At 36.8% G+C, this 13,204-nt stretch overlaps 1 non-coding gene across 1 annotated transcript; it reads right to left on the bottom strand.

The window, feature by feature from the left end:
• Positions 1-501: 501 nt before the first annotated feature.
• On the bottom strand, positions 502-564 carry LOC111762532 (small nucleolar RNA Z39). Its single transcript, XR_002795637.1, has one exon. It is a non-coding gene; the product is annotated as a small nucleolar RNA Z39 (small nucleolar RNA).
• Positions 565-13,204: the final 12,640 nt, after the last annotated feature.

Genomic DNA, 13,204 nt, shown 5'->3' with positions numbered 1-13,204 from the left:
CACTTGTATTTGTTGTTATACTTATTCTTTCTGTTGCTCTGTTATCCTTCCCACATTTCTGTTCTTCCAATGGCCTAAAGTCACCATGGGTAAAAGATTCCCATTAGTTTTTCTTTTAATAAAGGTCTGTTGAAAATGAGTTCCTAAATTTTGGTTTGTCTAAGGATTTCACCTTAGGTTATGAAGGATTTTTTTTCTTTTAGCACTTTAAATATTTTATTCCATTTTCTTCTGGTTAGCAAAGTTTCTGCTGAAGAATCAACTATTAGTCTTACTTTTATTGCAAAGAATGTAATGTGTTTTTTTATCTCGGGATAGTCTGGCTGCTTTAAGATTTTTCTCTTTGCTTTGTTTTTCAGTATTTGACTCTGGTATGTCTAAAGGTGATGGCTTTCTTTGTATTCCTCATGGTTGAGGTTTGTAGAACTTCTTCTGTAGCTCAATATCTTCCACTGATTTTGGAAACATCTCAGCATTATTCTTTTTTTTAATGACTGGTAGTACATCAGAAAGCATTTATACTATCATGACTTTATTCATACTGATTTGCTTCATCATATGTATCAACAATATTCTAATATTGCTTCTGTACCATTTTTCTTTTCCTTTCCTTCTGAGATTCTATTACATGTGCTAGACATTTTCACTTATGTCCCAAAATATTCTTACACATATTTAATTTCCTGTTCTTTTTTTCTCTGCATTTCTGTCTACTAACCTGCCTTCCACTTCACTAGTTGTGTCTTCTTCTCTGTCTAAGTTGCTATTACAATCATCTATCAAGTTAAGTTATTGCATTTTCCATTTCTAGAATTTGCAACTGATTCTTTTTTAAAGATGCCACTTCTCTGGGTCAGTTCTCCACCTTTGCTCTACATCCCAATATACTAATCACTTATTCATTAATTTAAATCATTATTTAATCATTAATTTTATAAAGTCCTTCTCCAATATCTTTATCGCTTGTGGGTATGTTTCTATTATATATTTCTGGCTTTTTGTCTTACCTTCTGGTTATCGAATCCTTTCTCTTTGCATATGTGTTAAGTTTTCAATTAAATGCAGAATATTATGAAAAATTGTAGAGGTTCTGGATGATGTTTTTTTCCTCCAGAAAATGTTGGAACTTTTCCTTTTGTAGGTAATAGACTGGGTCAGATTGCCTTAATCCTCTTATGGACTTATTTGTATTTAGACGTGGTTGCCATTTTTGTAAGGCTCCATCTAACTTGTGTTCAGACCCTATTCCTAGGATGTGTCCCTCCATTGTTTCCCATTAAGAGGCTGGAGTATTTACCAGAGTCCCTCCACTGGAATGTCCTGAATTCTATTCCTGTCTTCTAAGGACTGTAAAACAGCTGTCACATCTGAATTTCTTATGCTGGTTAGCTTCCTACCCTACATAGCCTTAGAGTCCCTTATACATCTTGAGGGAAAAATCAACGCCCTAAAAACAAAAGCAGCTGCAAAATAGCACCTCATCTATGTGTATGCATCCTACTTCTCCAATATTTTGTCCCCTGAAGTCCTGCTGCCCTAGAAACTCTCTATGCCTTCAAAGAAATATTATTTTGTTCTTTATTTGGCTTTTGTAGTTCATCATGGCAGGACCACCACAAACATCTCTATCACAGCCAGAAGCAGAAATCCCAACATTGCTCTTCAAATGTACAGAAGTCTCCTGAGCTCCTGGATGATGAATTATAATAATTTAAAAAGGTCATAAATCATGGGTATGTTTTTCCTTGTAGATAAGATAAGATAATTTTCTACCATTTGAATGCCAAGCATTTTTAGCCCAGTTACCCTTTCAAGATATTTCACATCTATGTCAATACTTTACAAATCAGCTTGTGTGAAAATAAAATTTGATGGCATTGTAAAAATGTTTTCAATGACATTATATCAGTGTGAAATAACAAGTGGATTATTTTTTATTACAATACATAAAGAGTTTAGGAATTCCTATTTTCTTTCTTTGGTGAGTTATTCTAACTCTAGAAAAACTTAAAATACTAAATGTATTCATATTATATCAAATTTCTACCATGTGGCTAATATGACAGGAATTCCTTTGTAGTTCTCATCACCTAAATTCATACTTCTAAGAAATCAGAAATGAGTAGATCTTCCCTGGATATTTCATCTTTGCAACCTTTGTTTCATGCTGAAATCGATACTTTTCTTTCTTTTTTCTACTCTTTATGAAGAAAATGCCTTTATTAAGCTGTAAGGGTCTGCACATCAAAAGAATAGAAACAAATAAAGTAGTTTTGAAAATCGTTTGATAAAAGCAGTCAAATCTTTTTTAAAAAAATAATCCATAAAGAACTGACATAAATGTCAAGAAAAGTTGAACATTGGTTCTTTTGAGGCAGACTTTCAGCATTTTAATTAAACCTTAACTCAATAAGTGTAATTATATTTTCCCTATTAACACAATCTTTCTTTATCTATGGCAGATTTCTGCTTTCATGCTGAAAGTCTGCAAATTTTCTAAGTATAGAAAGAACCCTAAAACTAAGAAATAAAGAAGAAAGTAAGGACTCAACTAGAGATTGGTTTGGCTTTTAATTATTTTTTTAAAAACTTCCAGTTTCTTTATTACTCCCAATAACTTTTAAAATTGATTATTAAAGATAAGTTATTTTCATGCTTCAAGGTAAATGAAAATGAATCATCAGCTAAAAGTAGCACAGCAATCAATTTCTTTTCCATCATGACTTTAATGACATATGTTTTCCCAGACACCTTTATGCTAGTAAGGCCCCAAAGGAACTAAGAGGGGTTGCTTATCAAGAGTCAAGTACTATGCTGCAAACAAATAATATGTGTTCAAGTCAATAGACTAGTCTATCAGTATATTTATTTTTTATTTTTTATTCTTATCTTTTTTTGTAAAAATATATAACACAAGTTTAATTTGACACCAAGGATCATCATCAAAACAGCACCAACAAATAGCTCTTTCAAGTGCAGCAAGCCATCAGGTTCCCTTGGGTAATGTATGAAAGAGCAGTTTTAATTCTACTTCCAAGTGACCATCAGCTAGATGACTTACTGTCCTCTCTATTGCTTTATCTATAAACAGAAATGGTATCTAGAATGAATAAGCATGTTATATTTACCATGTTTTTAAATGTTCTAAACAAGACCATAAAGCTCCTAGAAGATAATATAGGGAAGCATCTATGAGATCTTATAATAGGAAATGTTTTCATAAACTTTACATCGAAAGCACGAGCAATGAAAGAAAATACAGATGAGCGGCACCTCCTCAAAATTAAAATCTTTTGCATTTCAAACGAGTTTGTCAAGAAAGTAAGGCAACCTACTCAATGGGAGAAAATATTTGGTAACCATTTTTCTGATAAGGGCCTGATATGCAGAAAATATAAAGAAATCCCACATCTTGAAAATAAAAAAACAAACAACCCATTTAAAAAATGGTCAAGAGATTTAAATAGGTACTTTTCCAAAGAGGAAATACACATGGCTAAAAAGCACATGAAAAGGTGCTCAACGTCACTAGCTATTAAGGAAATGCAAATCAAAACTACAATGAGATATCATCTTACACCTATTAGACTGTAGGCTATTAAAAAAAACAAAGAACTACAAGTGTTGGAGAAGATGTAGGGGAAAGGGAACCCTCATCTACTGCTGGTGGGAGTGTAGAATGGTGCAACCATTGTGGAGAACAGTTTGGCAGTTCCTCAGGAAGCTAACTACAGAACTACCAGATGATCCAGCAATCCCACTGCTGGGTATATACCCGGAAGAATTGAAAGCAGGGGCATGAACAGATATATGTACACTCATTTTCAGAGCAGCATTATTCACTATTGCCAAAAGTTGGAAGCAACCCAAGTGTCCATCAACAGATGAATGGATAAGCAAATTGTTGTATAAACATGCAATGCAATATTACTCACCTGTAAGAAGGAATGACTTAGTGACACATAGGACAACATGGATGAATCTTGAAGACCTTATGTTTAGTTAAGCAAGCCATTCACTAAAGGACAAATATTACATGACCTCACCGATATGGCCTAAGCAAATTGAACAGACTCACAGAGATAAAGTCTGGAAGACAGGTTATCAGGAGACAGAAAGAGAGTAGAGTGTAGTGAATCAATGCATAATATGGGCAAAACTTATGATAAGGTGGAAGGAGGTGATTTAGCAGTGGATGTGGGTGTTAGTGGTGCAAGGATGTGAGTGGGGTTGATGGTGCTGGAACGTGAGCATGAGCAGTGAGGGAGGATTGGTTTGGATTATTCATAGGAACTAGAGAAGGGCTGGAAGAGGAACAGGTAGACTATGGGTACTTTTATATGTCTGTGTTTAAAATTACAATGGTGGGAAAATTCTTTCAACAAATATGGAAGGACAGGATTATTGGTGCAGGATGTCAGGGGTAAGGAGATATGTGAGAAAGGGTGCACATTTTGTTAGGTGTGGTGCCTAACAAAACAAGATGGACCAATATGTCAAGTCCTCAATATTAATGCCTGTAACTATGCACCTTATTCTTCAAACATTGCAACTTAGAGGTTTCCATGGTTTCCAAGGGGAGGAGAAAGGAAGAATGGATGGGGCATGGGGCATTTTTAGGGCATTGGAATTGTTCTGCATGATCTTGCCATGATGGATACAGGGCATTATGCATTTTGTTAGAACATATAAAGGTGTATGATACAGAAAGTGAACCATAATGTAAACCATTGACCATGGTATGGCAGTGTTTCAATATTTGTTCATCAATTGTAACAAATATACCATAATCATGTAAGGTGTTATTAATAGGGGTAAATGTAAGAGGTGGAGGGGTTGAGTTATACAGGAATTCCCTTAATTTTCTATATGACTTTTCTGTTACCTAAAGCTTCTTTGAAAATTAAGTAAAAAAAAAAGCCACTGGGTGGGGGAACAAACAGATAAAATTGTCACTGTACATAAAAGATAACAGTCTAGTGGGCATGAAAGACACAATGCAAAAAATATTGTAAATTTTTAATATTTTATTTTATTCATTAGTTTTTTATTTTATATTATTCCTTTGACTTTGTTTTTGGGAAAGTTTGGATTGCAGAAGAGCCACAACTGTGGCAGGAGAGGATCACAGGTGCAGGGTGTCAGTGGTGGGGGGATGTGTGGGGATGGGTGCACCTGGGGCATGCTTCTGTGGAATATAAATACATTCAAGTGATCATGGAGTGCTGTCTTGGTGGATGGAGACCCACACAATAGCCAAAAGAATATGGAATTCCCATACTGGGGAGTTTTGCTCTATTCCCTAATAGAATGGAAAGAATCCCTCTAGTGAAGGAAGACAGACCAGTATGGCAGGCCCTTCATACTGATGCTTGTACTCATGAACCTTGTTCTTGTGAAATTGAAATTTAGCCTAGTATTATATAATACATAAGAGTTACCTTGTATTATACATTGCCTAAGAGTTACCCCCTGAAAGCCCCCTTGTTGCTCTAATGTGACCTCTCTCTAAACCAAACTACACATATAAACTCACTGCCTGCCCTCTGCCATGGGACATGACACCCAGGGATGAGGCTCCCTGGAACCGAAGTATTATTACCAAGTGATAAGTAGCAATGCATTTGGAAAAAGACCTTGACAAAAGGGGGAACTATTAAATGCAAATGAGTTTTTAGGGCTAGGAGGTTTCAAAATTAGTCAGGAAGTCATTTCAGAGGTTATGCTTATGCACACCTGAAGAGGATCTCATTGACTGCCACTGTAAACAATGCCTCTAACAGTGGGTGTTTGGAGGGCTCTAGAGACACTATAGGCAGGGCAGACAATCTCAGAAATTCAGCAACTGTGAGTGGACCTTACCTTGGAATATATGATAATCTATACCCCCAATGTATCAGAGTTGGACTCATTTATAAGTTTCCTACACATGGTTCTTATGCCCCTTTTCTTTGAACTTATAATTAGCAGTATATGCATTAAATATGTGTCCCAGAGACTTAAATCTTCTAGCTGTTCATACACTGGTTGAGTCCTGAATCTCAGCAGAGTTGCAGCCAATACCTCCCCTCCAATTCATTAGACTTACCCAGGACAACTAGCAAAAGAATGATGATGAACAACATTCATCCCCCAAAACAGAAAGCATCTGCAACTGCAAGCAAGACAATTCCATCCCTCTGCCCCATGGTATCTAAGCCCTCTCTCAACCAGAAGCAGAGTGAGCATCACCATCGCCAAATCTTCAAGATTGAGGAATGAGCAAACATAAGGAGGGAACGCATCTATGGACTAAAGTAGACTTATTATTATTCTAATAATGAAAGAAAGTCACCATTGTTATAAAAGCGTAGTCATCAGAGGTTCTGAGGGAAGGGAAAGAGAAGAATTGGTGTAACATGAGGCATTATTGGGTCATTGGAGTAGTTCTGCATGACTTTGCAATGACAGATACAGCATTATACATTTTGTCAAAACCTGTAAAATTCTGTGGTGCGAAGTGTAAAGCATAAACTATAGACCATGGTTAGTAGCAGTGCTTCAATATATGTTCATCAATTGTAACAACTGCACCACCCTAATGAAAAATGTAGTTAATGAGGAAAGGTGTGAGAGGGGGAGGGAGTGAGGTATACAGGAAATCCCTTTATTTTTGATGTAACATTTATGTAAGCTAAAGCTTTAAAAATAATAAAAAATAGTTTAATAAAAAAGGACTGTGATTCAAAATAACATGATTTTAAAAGACTTCACTTAATTCACTTCAAAATGTTTTCCAGTACAAAATTATAGCTACTTGTTTGTGCTACTTTTCCATTACTGCTAAATAAATGACCATAAAATGAGTCAATGAATCTTGTCCGTTATAGAAACTATATATTGAAGCCTACTTAGTGTAAGAAATCAAACATTAGCACATTATTTTAAATTACATGCCTTTTCGTATTTATTTTCATAGATGTATGACCTAAGAGTTACAAATAAAATTTATATTTGAGTTTTGTTTTCCTTTGCTTAATAATTGATCACAATTATTTCCACTGTCATCACAGTCATCATTTTTTAGCAAATGGATGATTACCTTGAATCGATGTACCAGGATTGTCATAAGCAATGCCTTATTATTATTGGGCATTAATTTTATTCACAAATTTTTATAAATATTGTTGCAGTGGATATTTTCCTACACAGAGCTTCTCCCAAAACCTTTAATGCTGTCGTGCCCAATGGACAGGTCTTTAGTTCTCTTCTTGTCTTTATTTACATTTATTACCTTGATGATCTCATCTTATCTCAGGGCATTAAATGTCAAATATGTGCCAGTATTTCCCAAATTTGCATTACCAGTCAAAGATCTGTCTTCTAAACTCCACACTTACATATACAACTGCCCACTCAAATCTCCATTTAGATATCTAAAAAAGTCTCAAACCCATTATGTCCCAAACAGGACTCCTGATTGCTCCCCGAAAAACCTGTTCCTCACACAATGTTTTTCTCAGAAGATGGGAGAACTGCCCAGCCAAAATATTTAGAGCTATCTTGACTCCTTTCTTCATTTCATATCTCACTTCTAATAGACTGAAAATCCTACTTTTTCTATATTTAAAAAAAATTCAGAATGCAATTCTTACCATCTCCATTTTTTATCATCCTAGTCCAACCTACCATCACCTCTTCAATGGATAATTGCTAAACCTTCATGTATTAGGTTCCTATGGCTGCTATAAATGACCATAGATGTGGTATCTTTGTTTCTAGACTATGATAAATATAACACAATGGGTTGGCTTAAACAATGGGAATTTATTGGCTCATTCTGTCAGAGGCTAGAAAACTTGCTTCCGCCTAGGGTCAACAGGATTCTGGCTGCCAGGAAATCCTTGGGTTCTTTGGCTTTCCTGCCACATATCAAAGTTTCTTTCCTTTCTCTTCAGGTTCCATTGACTTCTGGCTTCTGGCTAATCCCTATGGCCTTCTATCATTTTTTCTGAATTTCTGCTTAAAAAAGACTCCAGTTATATGGGTTATGATCTGATCTCATTCTTTCGCACCATACCTAAACTAAAATTAGCATCTTCAAGAGATCCTATTTACCATGGGTTCAATCCCACAGAAATGCATCAAGACCAAGAACATGTCTAACTTTGGGGTACATAACTCAAGCTTTGGGGTACATACCACATTTGATGGCTTAAAACAACAGAAATTTGTTCTCTTATAGTTCTGGAGACTAGAAGTTTGAAATCAATGTCAGTATGAATATAAGGGTGTTGGCAGAGCCATACTCTTTCTGGAGGCTATAGGAGAAATTCAGTTTCCTTCCTTTCTCCCAGCATCTAGAACTGCATTCCTTGGCCCATGGCCCCTTCCTTCAACTTCAAATCCATGGGTGTAACATCTCCTCTCTCCAATTCTTTTTCTATCTGTTCCTATCACACGGCCTTCTGTTCTGTATCAAATTTCCCTCTGCTTCCCAGGACAATCTCCCCATCTTAAGTTCCTTAATATAACCACATCTGCAAAGTCTTTTCTTGCCATATAAGGTAATATATTCACAAATTCTAAAGATTAGGACGTGGACATCTTTTGGGGTGCCATTATTCAACCTGCCATATTTCCTAACTAGTCACCTAACATGACAATTTCTGCATTTTGAGAAAAATAATTTCTCAACATATGAAGAGTCAGTCTTTGAAAATGTCAGTCAAATCATGCCACTTAACTATTTTCTTAAAGCCTTGCAATGGATCTTCATTTCACTTAGCACAAGAGCAAAAGCCCTTACCAAGGCCTACAGGGCACTACATGATCTGGGTTCCCATTTCACTCAGACCTTACCCTTCCACTAATCTTTTTTTTCCCCACAGTTTGCTTTGTTTGCATTTTGCCTGATATTATCATCTTGTAACATTAACATATATTTGTTTAGTTTCAAAGAATAACAGTCTTATATATGCAATATCACCCATATTCACTTTCCACATGAGGTTTCAACCACTGTCATAACCATAAAATTGCACTGTTAGTTATAAACATAATGATGTGTTTTCACCTTTTCCATTCATCCAAAGATAAACAAACAACCTTTTTACCAGTTCTGCACAGATTAACCCTCAGCTTTCCATACTTTAACCTCATTCTATTTTCTGGTTGCCTATATTCTAGTTATTAAGTCCATGAGTTTACACAGTATATTTAGTTCATAATAGCATAATCATACAATATTTGTCCTTTTGCGCCTGACTTGCTTCATTCAACATAATATCCTCCAGGCTCATCCATGTTGTCAAATTCTTCATGACTTCATTTCTTCTTATAGCTACATAATATTCCATCACATGTATACACCACAATTTGTTTATCCATTCATCTGTTGATGGACACCTGGGTTGTTGCATATTTACTTCCAAAAGAGCCAACAGATATATACTGAACATCTAATAATATGATGGACTATTCTATGTATTTAGGAAGGAGGTCTGGGTTAATAATAGAGTAAAAAGCATCAAACATGCCATCAATTAAGTCACAGTTGAACATGACACATAAATGGCTAAGTGTAGTGTATGGACAAGAGTAAGTGTTATACAATTGACAGAGGATACAATTTTAGTTCAAGTTAAATATTATATATTTTAATTTGATATACTTAGCTCAAATGATATAAGAGGTCCTCCTTCTTACTCTATTTCTGTGGAGGTATTTTATTCTCCTGTTAATTTCCTGATATGAGAGGAGTGACTTTTCAAGGACCCTTTCTCTACTCCTAAAGGCATGATTAAATATCATAGAATAATGTACAGTCACTTCCCTTTTGTTCAAAGGGGAAATAGTTCTTTTATTTTTTAACTTCAAAGTCTCATATGCTACTTCTCCAGGGCTTCAATTTAAACCAAAACAGACCAAGAGTTCTGAGTGATTGTGGAAAGTTCCCAGTTTAGACTTGTCCAGTCCTCCCTGACTCTGGAGCTTCCCTGGAGGAATCTGTGAGTGGCAGTCAGAGTTCAAGAGAGTGATGATTTTCTGAAAAAGCAAACTATATCAGGAATACTTGTGAAATTAGAAATCAAATACTGTCATAGAAAAATTTAACCTGAAGCCATGACAACAGTAATTTAGAGACTACAGCTCCTATTCAAGACCATCATAGCACAAAGGTTTATGATAGATACACTTGATCACATGACACCAAAAAGTAAACCTGAAGTTTACTAAAGGGTATTATTATTTATTTTTTGTCTTTATTTACTTTTTTTAATGTTACATTCAAAAAATATGTGGTCCCCTTATACTCCCCACCCCCCTCCCTCCACTCCTCCCATAACAACAACCTCCTCATTCATGGGGCATTCATTGCACTTGGTGAATACATCTCTAAGCACTGCTGCACCACATGGTCAATGGTCCATATTATAGTTTACACTCTTCTGCAGTCCACGCAGTGGGCCATGGGAGGGCATAAAATGTCCAGTAACTGTCCTTCCAGTACCACCCAGGATAACTCTAAATCCTGAAAATGCCCCCACATCACATCTCTTCTTCCCACTCCCTACCCTCAGCAGCTACCATGGCCACTTTCTCCACAATAATGCTACATTTTCTTTGATTACTAATCACAATAGTTCATGAATAGAATATCAGTAAGTCCATTCTAATCGATATTCTATTCCTCCATCCTGTGGACCTTATAATGGTTGTGTCCACTCCATATCTTTATCAAGAAAGGATTTAGATTCCTCATGATTGATGGATGCAATTCTCCTGCTTTCAGTTGTGGGCACTCTTGGCTCCCTGGTGTGGTGGTTGACCTTCTTCACCTCCATGTTAGCTGAGTGGGGTAAGTCCAATAAACCAGAGGGTAGGAGTTGCAAGTCTGTTGAGGCTCAGGGTCTGGCTATCACATGGATAGTCCAGAGATTCAGGTCCCCTGAGTATACACTAAACCCCAGCGCCAACGACAGGTCCAGTAAAAGTAACAGGAGAGGCATGTGAAAAAAGATCACATCTGAGTCCAGCTCCATCACACAGAAACACAAACTCCAAAGAAGGGCCAACTGACATGGCACTGAACTCCATCTGCCATGACCATAAAACCTGTGGGTCTCTGTAGCCCTCAGAAGAACCAACACCTGGGGTTGTATCTACTTTATCTGTCTCTGGGACTCTGCTGAGGTGTGCATAAGGATGACCCCTCTGATAACCTCCCAGCTCTTTTTTGGAGATTCATAGCCATATAAACTCATTTGTCCTTTCCATTTCCCTCTTTCATTCAATGTCAAAAAGCATTTTTAACTCCTGATATTATATGTAGGCTGAGATATTCTGCTGGCCTGAGTTGACCCTTTTTTTCAAGGTCATTTTCTAGTTACATCATCAGCTGATACTTGGTAGTAATCCCTCGGCACCAGGGAGGCTCATCCCCGGGAGTCATGTCCCACATTGGGGGGAAGGCAATGCATTTACATGCTGAGTTTGACTTCAAGACTGGCCACATTTGAGCAACACGGAGGATCTCAGGAGGTAACTCTTAGGAACCCTGCAGTTCTAAGCCTAGTTCATATTTCAGGTGCACAGGCTCACAAGCATAGTTATTCGTATCAAGGACTCATTGTTGGACCATCCTTCTTTTTTGGTCTTTGCCATTGCACTTGGGGAATTGTTGTTCCATTAGGGAATGTGATAGAACTCCCCTGGCTAGGAACTCAGCACTCTCTCAGTTGTCATTTTTAACTGTAACCACTATGAAAATATCCAAACACTTTTATGTACCCTGGATATATGCCCTGGAGAACTCCCTGCCAACCATGTGTCCCCTGTCAATAACATCCCACACAAGTATTCCTCCCCTGCCATTGTTGAACCTCTCTGTAATTCAAAACTTCTATGAAAATGAAGTCTAATATATTGCCAGGTTCCATTAATAGTAAAATGATGAGTTTAAAGGTTAGATATAGAATACATACTAATTTAGAAAAATTAAGGTAAAAATAAATTGGGGTACCAAAAAAATTAAAAATGCAAAAGCTTTCTTTTTGATGTTTTGCCTTCCATCACTGCAATGGGTTGCCCTGTATGCAAATTGGCAAGGCAATGTCTTCCAACTTTCCTCAGTGTCTACGTCCTTTACTTTTCTTTTTCTTTTTCCTAATTATTAAGCATGTCTTCACAAAAGCTTTAGATCACAGTAATTCATATACACAATATACAGTATTCCCACATATCCAACATAAAACATTTTGTCCCTTCCCCAGCATTAATCTTTTTATATGTTCATACTCATATATTTTATATTTCATATACATATATTTACTGCAACTGATGTACAGATATTGAGACAAAAGCTTTCAAACAAGGTAACACTTTGGTTTACATTGTGGTTTATATTTTAGCCTATACAATTTTCTAAATTTTTAGTTATCATATGTTTTACATTATGATTTACATTTTAGCCTATAGACCCCAAAAATTTTTGGTGTAATTTAACATGTCCTATATCCATCCATGCATAATCTTGTGGAGCACTTTGATTGCCCCACAGTTACATTGATTCCATCTATTCAATACCTCTTACCCACTCCTCTCAGTGCCCACAGTGACAGTTAATCTTCATTGCTTGAAGGGCAATGATCAGAGATACTTGCAACAATGTTGAGGGCTTGACATGCTCTACTGCCCCAATGCATTGGGAGCCACCATTTCTCAAGAGAGAGAGACAATTCCCTCTATATGAGAACATCAGTCCCCCCCAAGATTTGGGTATACCTTCACTCTCATTGTATGGGTCTCTATCCAATGATATAACCCACTGTCACAAAATGAGCACTCACACACTCCCCAGAAGCCTGTCCTGTGTTGGATTCTCCCATTTAAGCATCTTAAACAGGTAACCTTCCTTTTTATATTTTTGAAAAAGTTTTCTCAACATTATACTCTCAACCAAATACCTGACAATCTCCTATGTTCCTAATTTCCCCCACCCTCCCCCCAATTTCTTGGGCCATATTACTCACCCTCCCATCCCAAGCCCCCCGTAAGCCTGCAAGGCCCCACCCAAAGTTATCCCTATGTCCCCATTTTATCCCTTCCTTGTACAAATACTTACCTCCAGCTTATTTTAGATTTCACCTAGGTAGGTGTCAGCTTGCAACCTTCCTCTGTCTCCTAAATTCCTTTAATCCTATCATCTGGTTTCTAACTCTCT

The sequence above is a fragment of the Dasypus novemcinctus genome, chromosome 16 (genome assembly GCF_030445035.2).
Source record: "Dasypus novemcinctus isolate mDasNov1 chromosome 16, mDasNov1.1.hap2, whole genome shotgun sequence".
Taxonomy (NCBI): Eukaryota; Metazoa; Chordata; class Mammalia; order Cingulata; family Dasypodidae; genus Dasypus; species Dasypus novemcinctus.
This window is presented reverse-complemented; position numbering and strand designations above follow the sequence as displayed.